Source organism: Coturnix japonica, chromosome 1 (genome assembly GCF_054131305.1).
Source record: "Coturnix japonica strain WE chromosome 1, WE-NBRP24, whole genome shotgun sequence".
Taxonomy (NCBI): Eukaryota; Metazoa; Chordata; class Aves; order Galliformes; family Phasianidae; genus Coturnix; species Coturnix japonica.
The window spans coordinates 148,242,931-148,263,904 of record NC_140663.1 but is presented as its reverse complement, the minus strand read 5'-3'; the positions used below and the strand labels follow the sequence as shown (position 1 = coordinate 148,263,904).

Sequence of the window (20,974 nt, the reverse complement as noted above, 5' to 3'; positions counted from 1 at the left end):
GTATTTATTGTTTTTATCAGTGTTATAAAAAACCAAATAAAAATCCCAAAATAATCTAACCATTGATAACTGCTCACTTTAACATAAATACACATGTACATACATGCATATGTATGCATATGCATATATGATTTCAGTTAGGAGAAACACCAAACAGTTCTTAATGGTACATTACTATAAAATAAAAATTCAGGATAGTTTGAAAACCAGTCAGTTGGCACAATTACTGTTTCATAACGGGAGGAATAATTTCTTGTAGAGTGACATGTTCCCTTATGTCATAGCTATTCTTCCTTTACAAAAGCTGTTACTTTGATGGGAAGGACAAATGTCTGCCATATATTACTATGCAGTCCATTACAATGGGTTCATTCATATTTATAATACAATCTGTGATGTTGATGCAATCACTTTAGACTTCACTGTTATTTCAAACAAATCCATAACTGAGAAAAAGGCAGGCTGTTGACAGGAGTTAATGTGGGTTTTACTCTGTTTACAATTGCTTTCTAATCTACTAAATGGCTGTGAAAATTGATGCACTGTTAGAAGTGCTTTTGTACACTACTACAGATAAAGGGTTGTTATACAACAGTGATCTCTGTAATGCTAAATTGAATTTTTGACAGAAGTTTTTTGCTTTTCCAATTTGAATGTGACAAGGTAGGCTATGCAATTTATGGTAAGTTTAATTCTACCAATTCAAAACATTTTCCCACCTTTATTAATTGAGATAGCTATTACTGCTAGAAGAAAAAAGCCTGAAATTAAACATACAATATCAAATTATATACTATTGAGAATATCTGTTAGTGGACAAACTAAGGGCCAGAATTAGTGATTTTGCAATCAAATTTGTTGAAGCTAGGTAAGTGAATTTTCAAACAGGTAGTACAGCTTGCAGAAATGCTCAGCTTGTCATGAAGATAAACAGATTCTGCTTAGAATCACAAAACAACAAAATCTGGAGTTATGAGATGACTTGTCAATAAACAGATTTCCAGAGGGATTTTTGGAAGATGTGTAAGGATAAGGTTTTACATGTATTTTTTAAAATTTATTGATGAACTCTCAGTCAAATAAGTCCAAATTTTAGTTTACCACCCTGAAAAAAAGAGAAGCAGAAAAACCAAAACCAAACCAAACCAAAATACAGAAAAACAAAAAAAGAAAAAAGAAGGAAAAAGTGTTCTTTTAAGCATTAGATTTCCCTGGTAAGATAGTGAAAAGAAATACCAAGGCTGTTACTGATATGAAACCTCAGTAGACTTTGGTACTGTCTCTGTATAATAGCTACCCTACAAAAAATTACTTCTTATGTAAGCCATAAAAAAAAAATAAAAAAATAAAAAAATTCCTATGATGAGGAATCACAGAATCATAGAATCATTTAGGTTGAAAAACACCTTTGGGATCATCAAGTCTAACCATCAATGTGACATACCAATTTACATCATTAAACCCCATCTTGTAATGCCAGGACCCTGTATCTCTTAAATACCTCCAGTGATGGGAACTCCACCATTTCCTTAGCAGCCCATTCTAGTACTTGAAGGACTTCCTAATTTTTCTCCACTTTTAGCCTTTGAATAGATGCAACCGCTTATTTATCACACAATATGTTTTTGCACAGTTTTCCAAAGCTTTTTTTTTTTTTTTTTAATGTGTGTGTGTGTGTTTTAATGTCTTCAGCTGTTAACTCTCATTTCTCCAACCTCAGTTGAATGCGTAGCTCTCATGAGCACTTTCACTGGCCATCCAGCCCTTCCCTCTCTTCTTACTCTCCATTCATTTTCACCTTCTTTCTGGCCAAATTGCCTAGTCCAATTATCCACTTCATCAAAACTCCTGTCTGCCCAGACCCTAGAAGTCAGAAGTCTCTTCCCACAGATACATTTTATTTCAGTTTCCTTCTGTATATTGTTCCTCCAACATGGGAGGAGCATAGGACAACAGGAGAACCCAGAGGGGTGGGGGATCACCAACCTCAGGTAGAAGACATAGAAAATTTTATCCATAACAGACAAGATTAGCAAAGGCGTAAGAAACTACAGTGAAACAGAAACAAGACAATTTAATAGTTGACACAAAGGTGCCTGCTTAATATATTGTTTTGGTCTACAATGAAAGAAAATTCAAAGAAGGTAAATATATAAATTAAGACAGCAGCTCAGAGTCTGCAGTCCTGAAAGGGTAAAGAAACTTTGAAAGAGCAGTTATAATTGTTCAGTTAAACTCTATCTTTTGTCAGATTAAAAACAGACCAAAACTTGTGAAAGAAACAAAGTCCCACTGATTTTCTGCTCAGATATGATTAGGAAATGTAGCATGATCAACACTGAGTTTTGTTCCCATAAGGACTGGTTGGAAAACAGAAGTTTCAGAGTGGAATCTCCAGACTGTTGACAAGGATGCTTATATGAGACAGCTAAACCAAAGTATGAATATTAAATAAGTTTTCTTAATTAAGTTTAATTTCAGTAAATTATTTTTAAGAGCTTCTATTACACAGAATGGAATCTTATAGATAACTGTTTCATCAAGAGCACAGTCATTCCTAACACATGATATATTCACTTCTGTGTGCTGTATAGCTTTCATTTTTACTGTCGTATAACCCTAGTAAAACTTCCCCACTGAAAACTGAGCAAACTATATCATCTTAACTGTACCTATAAGCTCTAAAATTTACACATATACGCATCATTCACACTTGCAGTCTTACGTATGGCAGGTTGAACTTATAGGGCTTAAGAGAAGAAAAATCTGTAATAACACACTCTAGATATTACTTCTCATATCTCAGCACTGGCATGGAAAGCCACATTCGAAACTTCTCAGTGCAGATTCTATCAGCTCAAAGTCCTTATAAGCATTTTACATTTTACTGTACTGACCAAAACAATACTCCCCGTATATATAACAAATATTTATGTAACTAGAGACAGATAAGCAGATCTCAATACTTGAAAAAGCAGTTGTATTATTACCAGTATGATGTCCCAGTAAAACCATGAAAAAATGATGAAATATTAAAGAATTATTCTTCAGAAAGGTAGGACATTAAAACAGGGTTGGACTACCAATTGCTTCCATAAAGGATAACTCTTTCCAAATAAATGTGCTTGAATATCCTTCATACAGTTCAAGAACCGTGTGCATTTCCCTCTACAATTAAAGTTGAAATTTGCATTCTCAGTGAACTTTAATATTCCTTAAAGTTGTATACATTAAAACTTATTTACCTGTCCCAGTCATTCTTTATCATTTGCTTCTCCTACACAGTATCTGTAACATATCAAAGGGTCAGGTAAGATTTAAGATTCATTTCTGTGAAAGGAAATCCCCATATTCGTTGCCTGTTACAGAATACTTTGAATTTTTTATTTATTTTATTTTTTTGGAGGTGGGTAATTACAGCAAAAGACATGCAACTATCTTAATGGTATTTGGAGGACAAACTTGTTTCTTAACTCTGATATGTTCATATGAGTGCCTAAAGAGAAATCTCATTAATATTTCAGTTTGATTTCAGTATGGATAGACAGCAAAACTGTAGCTTGCTTCAATGGGAGAAAGAATAAAAGAAGGATCAAATGGTCTAGCTGTCCTATTTCCAGCTCTTCTCCTAAAAGAAGTAAGGTCTTAGAGTTAAATGAAACTGCTGTTCAACGAAAGGTCATTTTCTTGTGGAGATTTAAACTGAAAATTCAAAAACTTATTGGCAACTACAGTTTATTTATACAGCTCTGTTTCTGTGGTATATATATAGGTGTATTTATAGAATACTTTGTCAAACTTTGTTCTAACTGTATGCAGCTAATACAAGTACATTCTTTGTGTTATACATATTATTCAAAGTACTTTTAAATTCATAGTAATTTTAATTTTCACAAATTACGGATGGGTTTACTACAGTTTAAGACTAGTGCAGGATAAGTTAGAGCTTCTTTATGTCTAGTTCTGTAGAAGTATGTACAGTTCTGTTGTAAACACATTGAGCTACTCGTGGAAATGTCTACAGTTCTGCAGGAGTGTCTTAATTTTCTATTAAATCTTTCTGACTTTTGTAATTAAATAAGAAATTGTGTCTTTTAGAATCGTGCTTCAAGTTGTGATGCATTAAATATCCAGCTAATCTTGACTTCCCATATTGTTTACCATGCTTATAATATGTCCAGTCTTTAGTTGTTACCACTTTTACTATGCCTTATGTTCAAAATGCTTGCTATCTTTAAAGGCTTATAGCTGTTGACTCTCCATCACCTCTTTTTCATTAAGCTGTGTAGGATGTTATTATTATTACTTAATGTCTGCTTTTCTACCATATGTATTCAAAAACATTAGCATATGTTGCAACTGAGGCTTGCATGGCCACTGCTTATTGAAATATCATTACCTACTGTCAGTAATAGTATTTGTTTAGTAATTTCAAGTTGTGCGTGTAAGAAGAACAGTGCAAAATTAGAAATCTAATTTCAACTTCAATTGCAGAGGGAAAAACACATGGTTCTTGAACTATCTGAAGGATGTTCAAACACACTAGCTTGGACTGAGTTGCACATTATGGAAGCAGCTGGTACTCCAACTCTCATGTAATACAATTTTGAATAATGATTCGGTATAATAATAATTTTCCTTTTTTCCAAAAAGAATTATCAGATGGAGCCTGTATGCAGAAGTATAAAACTTATCACTAAACTTCTGTGACAGTTTTCCTTGTTTCCAATATATATCTTGCTTGTACAAAAGAGAAAAATGAACTTAAACACAGCTGTTATAATTTCTATTTCTTGTAATTGTGTCTTAAATATATGAAAATGGGAAGAAAATCAATCACAAAGGTAAGCGCTGCTTTGTTTTTAGATACACACTCATATTATTACCGAAGCTGTAGTTTAGAAGTGTATAAATTAAGTCCATATTGCCTGATTTACATTACTGATTCCCTGATCTAGCTTAGTTGAATACTGAATTTAAATAGAGATGCTCGAAGTCAGGAGGGATTTATGTATGTGCTTATATTGTATATTGAATCAACCCCTTATTGCGGCAAATCACAAGTACAGCATATTAAAGGGGCTCACTGTGGTGAAAGCATATTTATCTATCCATTACAAAGCCAGAAATGATACATCTCCTCTAAGCACTTCTGTGAATTAGTAGAAACCAGCAGGCAACAATAGTTACTTACCACCTACTTTTCCTTAGAAAGAATTATCTAGCATAATAAATCAGAAGAAGCATATATGTTTTCAAATTCAAAGGAAAAGGTCCAAACTGGCATGCTTTAGCTGTTTGTTAACTGTTTTTCTCCTAATGAATTGCCCTGTTGCTCTGTATCCCTCTGACTGCAGTATAACAGCTTTCATTAGTCACTGTAAATAAGGCTTTGTGTCACCTTATTTACATTCTTATTGCAAATAGCTAGAAACTCACATTATAATTCAGATACTTCTGCACTTGCTGGGAAATCATTTGACAATGTCTAATGCATGATTTTACCTTAAAGAACATTAAAACCAAATTCTTAAAGTTTGGGGACTTTTTATTTTTCATCTGACTTTGCCACCAGCATTAAGCTCACTGTGGCCAGAATTCTTGTCAATAACACCAATGTAATCAGAATTTTACTGTAATTAGACATCGCAAATTGGGCTTCTCCCATGGCAGAACTGTCACAAAGGGAAACTGATATTCAAAGCTTAAAATATAATTATTTTAAGCTTTGAACTTACAGAACTAGAACTGTAAATACACAATAGAAATGTAGTTTGAAAAAATCTCAGTCAGAAATATAAACAATGATAGATTACAAAATAGACAATTATTTTATTATCTAGATATTTTCATTCTAAAATTTTATTTTCATTCTAAAAGTTGAGCAAGTCAAGAACTGTAAGACTACAACAGTTATCTGAATGGTAGTGATTCTTCACATAAAGTTTTTCTAAAATTAAATGAATTATTTTATGTAGGTCAACCTGAAGTCACTGAATCTCAGACAGAATTGACATATGTGTCAATGAGTGACTGGGATACAAAAATCAGAAAATTTATTGTGCAAAAATGAAAACAAGCAAAAAACAAAAAAAACCCAAAAAACAAAAAAAAACACAAAAAATTTTATATATACGTATATATATATATAATAAATGCTTTCCTAAAGTGGAAAAAATAAACTAAAAAAAAAATTTACATTTGTATAATAGCTTTTAGAAAAAACATTTGTCACTGGTAGCATTCTTTACACCTATGACTTTGCTTACTACAGTAAAATGAATGTATGATACTTAAATGGATATATATGTACCTATGTAGAAAATATCCCAATTATATGTATATGTTATACAGAGATACTGTGCATGTATATATATTGTACTCAGCTTTAATTCAGGCTTTAATACAACTACTAATGCCAAAACAATTTTTATTAATGCTCTGCTTAAACGCTTTGAAACAGTGGCTCTCAGTAAAATCCGCATTGGCAATCCTAACCCAGAAAAAGGCATTTCACATTTTACAAGACTTATTCCACCAAAGAAGGATTTATCAAGTCCATTAAAAGGATTCAAAATATTACTTACATAATACAATACAGAAAAGTACAAAGACATGAAGACGTCTATATAAGAGCCTTAGTCAACAAAAAGGGAAAAAGGAAAAGATAATCAATTCCTTAGAAAGGGGAACAAAGCTATTTTCTAAACCCGTTTTCAACCTTCCTAAAACAAGGAAGTGTTCAAATATTGAAATATTTTTAGTGAGTACATGAACTAATTCTCTGGTATTTAGGGTATTCCTCTTTGTTTCACTATGTGACAGAGCACTGGAAGAGGCTGCCCAGAGAGGTTGTGGAGTCTCTTGAGATATTCAAGACCTGCCTGGATGTCTATCTGTGCAATCTGCTGTAGGCAACCTGCTTTAGCAAAGAAATTGGTCTCAGTGTCTACAAGTCCTTTCCATACCCTACAATTCTGTGATTCGGCTCTACAACCTCAGGCTGTATCAACATCCCCTGAGCTATATGCTATACTGCAGCAAACCTGGTACTGTGGTTTTCAAGTCTACAAACTTTCAGCAGAAGAAAATAGAAAAACAGAAATGCATACAACTGTTTTCAACTGAGGGGTGAAATTTTAGGTATATTTGGTTTACTGTCTGGCTACTTTCTTCCCATGATGTCAACACACTTCCCAAGGGTTTTCTTTCTCACCATAAACAATTTTGAACCAGATGTGACACGTCACACCTACAATGCAATATACCTATGTAACTTAATTGGGAATACTACTTAATTTCATGCAAGAATTTGTTCTTAGCACTATTTTTATGTTACTTGAAGCACTCATTCCAAATTAGACTTCTAGAGGACTAAAAAATATTGTCACATTTATAAGAATGCACCATAAAATCACAACCCCCCCATTACTTCAGTGTAGAGAAAGTGCAGAAAAGGTAGTAAGAGATTAGTTTGATTAATTCGCAAGATAATCTATTACTCAAAGTTCAGAAAGAAAAAACCATGCTAACTGGAGAAAATCAGTAATGATGAATATACAAATATAATGCAGTTGTCTAAAGAGAAAGAAGAAACAGCAATGCACAGAATGAGATACAACTAACAAAAAATCTACGCTACAAGTACATAATAATACAAAATAACAATGACAGAGAACTAAAAATCAATCTTGAACAAAGGATAAAAGTCAAAGAACACACAGCCAGCTCTGCACCTCCTTCTAATAAACAAACAGACGTCAGACCCAGAGAATTAAAGTAATCTCAAAGCCAATTGCAGTTATACTTGAGAACTGTTTTAGGAGACATTTGATCCAAAGTGACCAGAACAATGCAAACGTTGTGACTATAATAATAATAAAAAAGAAGTATCAGAATTACTCAAGGAAAGTAAAAATGTCAGGCTGTTCCTAGGAGACATGAACGGGATCATCATGTTTTGAGATATGTGAAATTATGCTTAAGTCCTCCCTTCCATCAACATCTTTGTCCAGTTTTAGAGACTGAAATACAAGAAAGAATCTGACTTTTTCCTTTTAGTTATCAAGAGAGTAATGAAAACCACAAACATCTATAAATCTTAACCTAGAAGACGGAAAAATAAAGAACAGGTGGTCTTTCATCTCCAGACAACAGAATATCAAGCAAAGACACAGGGCAATGAAGGTACGTCAAAAGAACACCCAGCTTTTTACTTATTCCTAATATAAGATTTGTTTTTCTACTGTGAGATATTTCATTCAATAATACATGTATTTAATAAATGTAAAGAAAGAAAAAAGAAGCAAACAGTAGAACTAAATACGAGAAGGGCATTTACACCCAGGTGTCAGACCTGCAAACAGGGACATGTACTCACTTCTATTCCCAGTGAACTATGCTTCAGTGTTTAGTTCCCAACATAATACTGTCCAATCCATGACAGATTACACTTATCAAATTAAAATAAAAGAATATTTTTATAAGTCCCCAGAATGCTCACAAAGATGACTGGGAGTAAGTATTCTGCGTTTCTGATGGGCTTTTCCTTTGCGTTTCTCCCTAAGTAAGTTGGCACAGGACTCTTCATTCTAATTATCAGGTACTGGAGTGATTTCCTAGTAAGGAACAGTCCTTCCCTCTTTTTATTTTAATAATCCACAGAGCACATTCAAACTATTTTTTGGCAATGCATCACTAACATTAATTTCACAACAAAATTAGGTACCACAACAATCCACTTTTCTAAAGCTAAATATCTTCACACAGGGATGTCACTTATATTTAAAGTACTGAATCAAGCAAGCAGTTGAGGAATATTATAGTCCATACATTACATATTGATTAGGAGAGTTCTTAAACTCCACAAAACTTGGCACTGTTAGGACAGATTTCAATACATGCATACTTAAATGCTTTAATATAAATTTTGAAGTGTAACAGGCCTTAACGCTATAGCTATATTAACATAGGTTAATAACATTCCAGCAATGAAAAGGCACAAACAGTGCCATCCCCCCCACACCTATTAAAAGCAATCAAACAAACCAGAAAACAAACAAACAAACAAAAATCTCACATGCAAGATAAACAAAAAAGAAACAAAACAGAAATATGATGATAGGAAAAATCAGAAGGCTTTAGGAAGACAAAGAATGATGGAGAATGTTCAGTAACTCTGTAAGATTTAGCGAGGCATCAGTATCTGGATAAATGTTTTCAAGTGCTTTAGAAAAAGGCCACAGCCAACTTAAAAATCACATTTGCCCAACTGCAATTCAAAGAAATAAAATAAGGAAAATAATTTTCCTTCCATATGGGAACATTCTGCATTATTTCCCATTCTTGGCTAACAAATTTCTTCCTTTGCATTGGTATTTCACAAAGCAATAATGTACAGAAACTCATGAAAATATAATAATAAAACCATAGAAAGTAGAAATGGAGTAGGTAGATTAGGTATAAATGCATACAATTAAAATTTCTGGCTAAAATATTTTCCCCGAGAACTGCTAACACAAAGTATTAAACTATAATTGCATAATATATGGCAATATAGCATGGCTTACCCTTCAGCACAAGGACAAGGGGGAGTAAAATTAATATATATATACATGTAGAAGCAAAGAATAAAAGTCATTTATAAGAAATAAAGCTTCAACCTCAGCATTCATACACAATATTACAAGGGGAAAAACAAACAAACAAACAAACAAACAGTGAAAGCTTTCTTTATTTTTCTTTTCAAGGCATTAGATAGCTTCTAAACATCTCCAAGTGTTTCAGCTTATCTCAATAGCTAGGTAACAGCATGATATAAAAAAACCCTAAAGTTTGTTTGTTCACAGTTTGTAGCACGGGTGTAGTAATGTACAGTTAGAAAAAAAACATAAAAAACAACCAACCAAATAAAACCCAAATGCATGCCAGCAAGGAAAAAGGTTGTCTGCATACCATCTCCTAACCCATGCAGAGGAGGTGAATTTGAACCTTCTGGAGATGGAGCAATTTGCTTCTTGCCTGATCATGCTCTGCTTTAATGTAGGGTGGAAGAAGATGAAGAAATGCACTTTTTCAGGACAATGAAGATGTAAATGAGTTCTGAAGTTTTTAATGACATCCAGCTCACTCACCAGTTTTGATTTTTCACTATATATATATATATTTTAATTAATACCAATTCTTAGTTAACTGAAAAGATAAATAGGAAGCCTTTGTCTTCTAGTGAACCTCCCAGTAAGATCTGACTGAATTGCAGTCTCATTTTAACATTCTAATGTAGGAACATAAAAGTTCCTAGGGCTTTTGACATGCTAGCTTCAGAGGCAAGAAGAACCTTGGGAAATCTAAGGGTGATTTGGTCTCAAGATATATCAAGTCAAAGGACAGTCTGATGGGATACCATGTAAATGTTAATGAAATCCTCTCCAAAATGTTAATCGTCTACTGCAGGTGACCAGTAGTGTATCTGAATAAGTACACTAAGAAAAATTGGAAGCTACATATTAGGTTCATAAGGGGTTGCCAAAGAAGTGAAATTACTTTAATGAAAACAAGTGATTCATTTTATCCAAATGCAACTAAGCTGAAATGCCACATCTCGTTTAGCTTATGGGATGTGTAAATTTATATTTCACCTTTCAATTGCTTGTACTATAAGAAAGGATTTGTAATACCTAAGGAACGGTGAAGAAATTCTAGAATTTGTCCTCTTAAGCCTAATAACATGGAAGATCATGAAGTATAAATGTCCCAATGTAGTGACTTCAGATGCTTCAGATTTCATTAAAGCAGAAATAGGAGTCTAAAACAGCAAGCAGAAAATAGGAATTGTGGGTTAAGGGATGAAGAGAAATAACAGTTTAACAACTCTAGTGATCCTTCAGAATTGGTTCCGGAGGAAGGTAGAGTAGGGGATAGAAACCAATAGCTTAATGAGCATACAGTTGGTATACAGTAGCCTGTTTTAGCTGTAAGTCTCAGTAACAGTCCTCAGTGCAGTGTCAGCTTCGTAATGAGCAAGCTTTCTACTCAATTGAGGAACTTAGTGTGTTAAACAAATCACAGTATATAAAAATCCATTGCTCGTGGAAACAAGTAGAAAAAGATCAGCATTAATGATGAAGTGCAACAGATAAAATAAGGAGACAAGCACACTGAAGCATCATTAGTTTAAATACTTTAAGATGTTTAAAGTTTAGTTTAAGCACAATCGCCTTTGACACGAGCCATTTTGATATTTCAGTACTGCACCTACGTTGAAAGCCATGAACGTTAGCACTTTGCAAACAGCATCTTTAAAAGCTGTGGCTAATTAACCCCGGTTGCCTTCTGGTCTGCTCCAGACCTGTTTCATGTGGGAGAGAAGTTCCAGGCTTATTTACAGTTTAAATTTACTCCACCTGCAGTGTTATTCTTTAGTACAAAAGTGGCATAATAGTAGAGAAACTAAATGCATCATTTTTTGGTGACTGAGTAGTGTAATAGTTTTCACTGGTATTTCTTAATGTGTTATAGTTGTTCAACACCTTACCACACCAGTGCTCATATGCCTTGCTGTGGTTGCATCTAGGGAAAATGTAACATGAAGAATAGACTGTGGTAAGTCCAATTAATGCATCCTCCAATTATTTAGAACATTGTTTCTTTAAAAAAATAACAAGTTTGGATTTCTGTTCCCAGAGTAACTCCCTTGGGAACTGAAACAGTGATCTCATTACAAGGTTTTTCAGTTACAGAAGCTCAACTTCTGCAAGATTATATCCATAATATTGCCTTTACCTACATCTTTAATTCTAGTTTCAATTTTCTCACACTCTCCAGGATTCTTGCGGACTTCAGTACTCCTTTTGTGTTTTCTTTAAATCCTAGCTTCAAGTGTTTTATAAAAACATCCGTGCAATTGAAGCAGATTTCCACTTCTTATCTACCTAACACCCTCTATAAACTGTAGTTTTAAAAAACAATATGAAATATGAACTATCTTTAGCTCCACAAGCTGCCTTTTCTTTCGCTCTGAATGAATATCTTCTTGGAATACAGCATAAACAAACTTTTTTTTTTTTTTTTTTTTTTTTTTTCATTTTAAGATGGAAAAAGAACCTCAGAAAAGTTTTTGTTTTTGTTTTTTTGTTTTGTTTTTTAAAGTAATAAGTAATAGAAAGAATTTAGGTAAGTTATATATGTTTGAAAGCTGTATAGCTATATTTGATGTTTGGAGTACAAAAAACTTCACAAACAACATTTTCTTCTCTTTAGTCCAAACTGCACAAACCACCTCTGAAAGTGTACTTTATCTAAGAGAGAAGACGAGCACTGAAAGCAGAGAGACACTGACCAGGAAAAATTACAAAGTGTCGATAAATCAGTTAAAAATACAGAATACAGGTCTAAAGCATTCCCTAACATATTTAACCATAAAGCTAAATACACTTTGACTTGATGAGTAATAGGTGACATTTTAAAATGTGATTGATCATTTTTTCTAATAAAAATCTATTTTCAAAACTTCAGTTATAATTCTTGTTCTTGTGCTAATGCTGTTAACATTCCCTCTCCCACATTTACCTCCCAGACATGTACATCACTTATACAGTATACGCTATGTATGTAACATGTATGTGTGTATTTTATACACACACGCATATACGTACATATACACATGCTTTCATTTTGCCTTTTTGAGACTAACAAAACCAGACTGTTTCAATTTCATAATTTTATTCATTTTAAATAGCTTTTCCTTTTCTGTATTATTCTAGCAGCATGGGTCTAAATTTACCCTAGCTAAATTAATTAGTTTTGAACACCAGTGAATGGCATCAATACTTCACTTTCTTTATTGCAAAAATACTTTCTTTGCTACAGTCGATAGAATTGCTGACTTTTCTTATAGCAGTGAAATTTAAAAAAAATAAAAAATAAGACTGATCTTTCCATCTGTTTACGTGTTTGAGTCCTTCCTGGTTCAGGAATTCCATTTTATAGAAAATAGATGATCCTTCTTCATCTCTCAAGGTCTCATCTACATACAACTATTATTGACACTGAATTCTGTTTGGGAATAAAGCCTGTATGTAATTGGTATATTTAATACATACAGAACTGCACATGAGGAAGGTATCCATGACTTCCACACAGTTATACCAAAATATGTTTTGATTCCTTAAAATAATTCTCTGCAATGTACATTTTAATTTCATAATCCTTATCCTGGTAAGGAAAAGTGATGATCTGTCTTTGTTAGTTGACCTCAAACATCAACATTCTTAAGGAATCAAAAAAGGGACAGAGGGTCCAAATATGGTTTCTTGAATATTACGCTGTAGAATCATTTGGGGTTACCTCAGAATTAGTTCCCCAAAGTCTTATCCAGCAGTCGTATTATGTCTCCAGCAGCAATCTCTGATTAGTCTCTTTTAATAATTTTTATTTATTTATTTTCTTATTTCAAAATCAAAACTCAGCCTTATTACAGAGGATCAAAGTGTCACCGCGATACTCTAGTCACAGTATGTGTAAGTTAGACAGATACCTTATCAGGGCAAAAGCTTCATCAAAAGAACAATTTGAATTAAATCATGTAAGCTGCTAGTTCAAGGCAAAGAAAAGAGAGGAAAAAACCTATCTTTACCCATGCAAATCCTTTCAGGTATAAAACATCCATTAAATGAATGCTATAATAGGTGATAAACTACTTGCCCGATTAAGCTTAGAAACTGTATAAATGATATCAATAAATTGCATTTCAGTCTGAAAATTCCGATTTATAAAATGTTTTGATAAACGTACTCCTTCATATCATACAACTTAGCCAGTGAGGATTCGTGTCACTTCCTTTTCATGTCAATTCTCTTCACTGCTGCATTGCCACAATCTGCTGCGGCCACTAGAGCTCAAGACAGACAGAGCTATCAAATCAATTATAACAGCCTGCCACTGTCTTACACCGACAACAAATGATTGATAACAAAACCTGCCTACTTTCAGTTCTCATCTGACAGCAACAAAACAGTCCCTGCCTGCTTTTACTAGCATTTGTCATAAATCAATAGCAATTTCATCACTCAGAAAGGTGCTGTCAACTCTACTCAGTCCATCTGGTTTCACTTTACTGTTATAATTTTTAATGCATAAACTATTCAGGAAGGTTAATGTGTACAACTGGCTTCTTTTAGAACTTCCTAGACATTGGCACCAGAGCAACACTTACAAAATATAAATTGTCAGTCATCTTTAAAGATTGGAGGAGGAGCCAAGAGAATCATGATCTGTAGTCTTAACAATATATCTGCACCTACCTTTACCAGGAGTTTTCATTAGCTAATACTGTCATCTGATGCAAAACCAAATTACTTTTTCTGACCCATAATTATAGCCCTACAATAATTACATGCATAAGTTAGCACAGTGAATCATGTAAATGAAACTCAAACTTTTCAAGCATGTGGTAATGGGTAAACTCAGCATTCTTCCTGCCATGCTGAGCCTCGCTGACAGTGCTTTAAAAACATTAGAATTCTATAAACATGAAAATCTAATGAAAATATTTTAAAACACTTTGAATAGTGACAAACATAAATTTGTATTGCATTAAGAATGCACTGATCTACTAAGTTGTGCAATTAATTGTGTAGGAATAGAGAAGCTACACATTTAACACATGGATCTACTTTATACCTATGTTTATGTCTAAGAATTGTATCACAAAATGAATTGGAATTTTTGTTTGCTTAAAGCAGCTGGTGAATGTTTCAGCTTTATTGCAGTGAAGCTCTGAAGCATGGTATTTAACAAGCTATAGCTTATGCTTAGAAACAAATGTTTGTCACACTTAGTTTTCGAGCAAACAACTTTTCAGATGTTGTTGGGGAGAATACTGTTTTAACAACATATCTTGGGACTGATATTTTGGTATTTTGGGACACAGGACATGTTATATTTCCCTCTAGAATAATAATGACACTTCTGTGGCAATGTTTAATAGTAACATTACAAATTGGATTAATAATACTTGTAGTAAATAAGTCCATATTTAAATCACTTAGAATTTTTTCACATCCATACTATTAATATAATAACATCAGCAGAAAATAGCTCCATTAATAACTCACTCTTCTATATGTAAACACTACGATAGGTAATCTTATGGGAGAGCATATTGATTGGCTAAGGACAAATAATTCTTTTCCCTTTTACAAGAAAACAAAACTGTCACAGGCATTCACAGCATTCCCTAAACTAATCTGTAAAGGACTGATGAAAGAACACAGCAAAATGAGTTTGAGTAGCCAAAACTGGCTACTGTCCATTATGTGACATCTAACTTACTGTAAAATAATTAAACATATGAGTAAATAAATTAATGAACTGAAGTTCTCTTTCTGACATTCATGAATCCTATAACTTTCCTTTCCCCCACCCCAGTTACTGTCTTTTGGGGAGTTTCATTTGTATTTATAGCGAGGCTGAGAGATTAAAACCAGTTTCCAGATGACTGGTCTCTCTGAGTTTCCCTCCTGGTGTACCTGGCACAAATGATACTAACAACCTTCTCAGATATTTTGTTATTTAACAGCCAGACTAACACAGCAAAGAACCTGCAGATTTTAAATGAACAAACTGACTATGGGCATTGACTGCCACAGGTCAATTATAAATATGCTTCTCTCTTGCATTATGGAAAGTTGGGAAACATCTGCTATCCCAACGAGCACTCATGTCCAAAGTGTCATCTTACCACCACTGACTGACTTGAGTTTGAATTTTTAATGTGTAGCCAGCCCAAGGAATTTTTTTTTCCTTACATTTGACAAACATACGAAAAATCAAGGAATTTGTATTTTAAAATAGGTGAGTTGATGAGGTGATGAAAAATAGGTAGGATGGGATGAAAGTTGGGCTTGATGAAGGTCTTTTCTAACATTAATTAGTCTATGGTTTTACAATTCTAAGATGTTTGTATTACAGTCTAAAAGCCAAGAAAGAGTGGATTCACTTTTTCACAAAATAGAACTTTTTGTTTGGGATGAAAGCCTAACATAAATACTACCTCCTATCCTTTGGTTGCTGTATAAAAAAATTGAGAGTCATTAGATACACACAATGTATTCTTCACTGTTTACCTTAACCATAACTAACAGTCAAAGAGGAAGATAAAAGCAAAAGAAAAGAAAAGAAAAAACTATTTACAAATACCCAGGAAGCGACTGGACAATACTTGCATGCCAGATATTAATTAATATTGAGGATTATTCGTCAGCCTTAATTCATATTAAGGTCTTTGACAAAGACAATATTTCTCTTTTCTAATTGGAAAGATACAGATTTGACTGGAGGTTTGTTCGATGGACAGGATGAAAGATTGCATCCAGAGAGTGGTGCTCAGTGGCTCAATGTCCAGATGGAGATCAGTGACAAGAGGCATCCCTTGAGGGTCAGTACTGGAACCAGTGTCCTTTAACGTCTACATCAGTGACACTGATAGTGAGATCAAGAGCACCCTCACCAAGTTAGCAGATGATGTTAAGCTGTGCAGTGCAGTTGACACGCCTGACGGATGGGATGATATTTGCCATTCAGAGGGATCTAGATAGGAATGAGTAGTAAGCTCCGGTATAACTTGTGAGGTTCAATAAATCTAAGTGCTAGGTCTTGCGCCTGGGTCATGGCAACTCCCACTATCAGTATAAGCGGGGGGATGTAAGGACAGAGCACAGCCCTGCTGAAAAGGACTTGAGGGTACTGGTGAATGGCAAGCTGGGCATGAGCCAGCAATGTGTCCTTGCAGCCCAAAAAGCCAATCATATCCCAAGCTGCATCAAAAGAAGTGTGGTCAGCAGGTCGAGGGAGGTGGTCCTGCCCCACTACTCTGTGCTGGTGAGACATCACCTGGATTATTGCATTCAGATGTGGGGTCCTCAGTACAGGAGAGAGATGGATCTGTGAGAGTGTGCCCAGAAAAGGGCCATAAAAACGACCCATTGGATGGCATACCTCTCCTGTGAGGAGAGCTGAGAGAGCTGTGGCTATTCAGGCTGGAGAGGAGAAGGCTCTGAGGAGACCTGATAGTGGCTTTTCAGTATCTAAAGGGGAGCTATAAAAAGAAATAGGACAAGAGGAAATGGTTTCAAACTAAGAGGGGAGACTGAGTCTAGACATAAGGAAGAAATTTTTTACAGTAAGGATGCTGAGATACTGGAACCACATATCAGAAATGTGGTGGTAGCCCTGTCTCTGGAGAAATTAAAGGCCAGGCTGGACAGGGCTCTGAACAGCCTGATCTTGCTGCAAATGTCCCATTCATTGTAGGGGAGTTGGACTAGATGACCTTTAAGGGCTTTTTCCAACACAATAGAATCCGTGATTCTATGATTATTTGAAAGGAAAATACAAGAGACATTTTTCTGAAGGCACAGAATAGCTTTTCTTGCTTTTGTCTAAATTGATGTATCATCTTTTTACAACAATTTCTCCCGTGAAGGACCATTAAAAGGGCAACGGGGAACATGATCTGGAAAAAATATGAAGTGAAATTAGAACAGCAAATTTTCTCAGAAGTCAGTATGTTCATTTGAATACTGTAGAACAACATGAACCTTCAAAAGAAAAGAAAGAAGAAAAGCATAAAGAAATAATATTGGTTCTATGATCTACAGAACTACGTCAAACAGGTTTTGGTTTTTTTTTTTTTATTCCCATGGAATTCAGAGAAGTTGCCTAGGGACTGTTTTTCAAATTAAAAAATTCTGTCATTTATTGTGGTTTGATTTCATGGGTTATTATTTAAAAAAAAAAAAAGGAGGGGGATGGGTGCTGTATTAAAGTTGCTAAGAAAGGATGCATATGTGTTTTCTTTTGATTTTACCAGCACATTATCTGCAAAGTAAACCCATCACCTCAGAAAACAGGACAGAACACCAATCCAAGTCTTCTTAAAGGTTATGCTCTGACCCAATAATTATACAAACTGTAATAACTGAGGCCATAAACCTTGTAACTTCACCTAAAAAGTTAGCTGAAGATCTGATACAGTGGCTGGATGTCAAACCTATTTATCATTCAGATTAAAGTTATACGCTCAGCATGTCTGGATTGTCCCACTAGCCACAGATATTTAGAGTACTTAGAACACTTGTTTCATGTAATGACTAAGAAAGAGTATTTAACTAAGCAGGTGTGACACTAGTTTTATTCCTAGTAAAATCACAAATATTCTCAATGAGAGGAAAGAAACTGCATCTCTGTTTCTCACACCCTGGCTAAATGATGAAGTAAACTGGATGTTGAGCAAAGGCAGTAACATTCATCTCTTTTCTCTATTGCATGATTTTTTTTTTTCTTTCTCTCAGAAAAGCATATATTTCATACCAAATGGAACAAAATTTCAGTTTTCAATACAATGAGGAAAAATGTGCGTATTTGGTCAAATTTATTTTCTCTGTCTTCTTATAAGAAAGAAAGAAAAGAACACTGTGTATGCACAGCTCTGCTCCAAACATTTCTCTTAGGTAATAACTCCAAAACCTCGAACTCATCACTAAGTAACCCATTCCTTAACTCCACTCTTTCCTCAAAACATCTATAATTGTGAATTCTTGACCACAGACTGTTGTTCAGCAACATACTCACTTTTAGAAGAGACAAACTGTGGAGGAACACTCCTAAATACTTTTTGGGTGTTTCATTACAGCTTTGCCAAAAACAAAACAAACAAACAATAAAAACAAAACAAAACAAAATCACAAAGAACAAACACTCACTGTAAAGACACTTCCCACTTGGGAGGTTGTAATGAGCTGGGGGTTGGCCTCTTCTCTCATGGCATTAATGATAGGACTAGAAGGAATAGTTTCAAGCTGCAGGGGAGATTCAGGTTGGACATTAAGAAATATTACTTCTCAGAAAGGGTGATCAAGCACTGGAATGGACTGTCCAGAGATGTGGTGGAGTCACCAAACCTGGGGGTGTTCAAGGAACGACTGGATGTTGTGTTGAGGGACATGGTTTAGTGGGAGTTACTGGTAATAGGTGAGTGGTTGGACTGGATGATCTCTTAGGTCTTTTCCAACCTTGGTAATTCTATAATTCTATGATAATTTTTCCTGGACATGAAGGAAAAGATGGGGTATGATAGACAGGAGTACAGAGATGGGACCAACTTTTAAGCTGGTTTATGTGGTGGGTGCAGGGGTAATACAAATTTCAATCACTTGAAAATAATCAGTTTTAATATTGAACTGAACAAAACCATATCCTCCTTCAATTAAAATTTTAAAGTTGACCATTATCGGTTATTTGACGGATTCTGTTCAGTAATGTAAAGACAGAATCACACAGAATGGTTAAGAAAGCCATCTGGCCAAGCAGAGGGGACCTCAAGCATGGACAACCAAAGTTGGGTGACCAGGACAACATCCAAGTGGCTCTTGGAGATCTCCAAAGAAGAGACTCCACAGCCTCTCTGGGCACAATGTTTGTGTCATCTGAAATTCAGGAATAAACTCATTAACTCCAGTGTGATGCTAGTAGGCATTCTAGCCACTCATACCTTGAGCAAAAGACCTTCAGCATGTATACATTATTTGTGTTACATATGCAAAAGGTTTCCCAGGCAGCATATGCATATTCAATACTCCTTCCCAAAATCATTACCATGAAGTCCCACCTGCTTGCACACACTCAGTGATTTTGAATGGAGGATCTCCAGACCCTCAGAGATTTAGTAAGCAGTCTTCCTCCTCATGACCACAAGTTGCCCTATGTTTGTTTGTTTTTTCCTAAGTTCGCAGTTCTAGAGTGATGTACTGGAGAAGGCACCTGCACAGACCTAGATAACAATGATACACTGGGCTTCTTGAGCAGATAAAGAGTATTCTGCTTTTCAGAAGGGCAGGGCCTTTAAACTGAAAGAGGGTAGATTCAGACCAGATATTAGGAAGAAATAATATACTGTGAGCGTGGTGAGACACTGGAACAGGTTGCCTAGTGAGGCTGTGGATGCCCCCTCTGTGTGGGCATGCACGGCCAGGCTTTGAGCAAGCTGGTCTAGGGGAAGGTGTCCCTGCCTATAGCAGGGGGTTGGAACTACATGATCTTAAAGGTGCCTTCCAACCCACACCATTCTATGATTCTATGATTCCACTTGTTCACATCAGGCAACCAGCACCCTTAGTAGCTCTGTGCATTTGCTCAAAACACTGAGAAAGAAAACTAACAAATAAAAAGTTTTGCTAAGCACACAGCAGTGCTAAAGCCAACAGCAGCCACTGCCGGGGCCTCTCCCAGCCCACACCATCAGCATGCACCCCGCGGCCACAGCCGCCCGCTGTCACCATGGCAACCCAGGTTGCTCAGTACCACTCGGGTCCAGCCACTCCTCCCAGCCCCCCGTGATCACCCAGCCCTGCTCTGCATCCCTCTTATCAGTGTTGTTATCGATATTATTTTTCCCCCATCGGTTTGCTAAGGGTAATTTCAGTAAGCAGGAACAGCTGAGATACCTTTCTCACTCCTTTCTTTACACAGCCCTACAAAAAACCCAAACTCGCTTGGTATATGGCCAAACAAGGAAATGCAAGAAGTCTGTCCAGATATGCTAATTGTTTTCATAGGTGGTTTACACTCCTTTCACAGCGACTGATGGGGAGAAGAAAAGATTTATTTCTAAATAACGAAGCTGCTGTAGCAGTGGGGTAAAGGAAGGAGCTATATGGGTGGGCAGCAGTCTGCATGGTGAGCCAAGATAAGAGGAGACGGTAATTTAATTATCCCAGAGCACACAGAGTTGTTAATTTGGGCTGAATTTGAATGAACTGCAAATACGGCAACAGAAACGAAAAGGTGTAAATAAAGCGTTCCGGAAGCGCTGCGCTCAACTTTGAAATCAAACAACACAGAGCGCTTCATGCTGCTTTTTCCTGTTGGCCACGCGTTTAATTCAGGAACCTGCTGTGAATTTTTAAATCTTTAAAAA

At 35.3% G+C, this 20,974-nt stretch overlaps 1 protein-coding gene across 5 annotated transcripts in view; it reads right to left on the bottom strand.

The window, feature by feature from the left end:
• The window catches only part of DIAPH3 (diaphanous related formin 3), a 210,583-nt gene that overhangs the window by 18,837 nt on the left and 170,772 nt on the right, over positions 1–20,974 (bottom strand). The window lies entirely within an intron of this gene.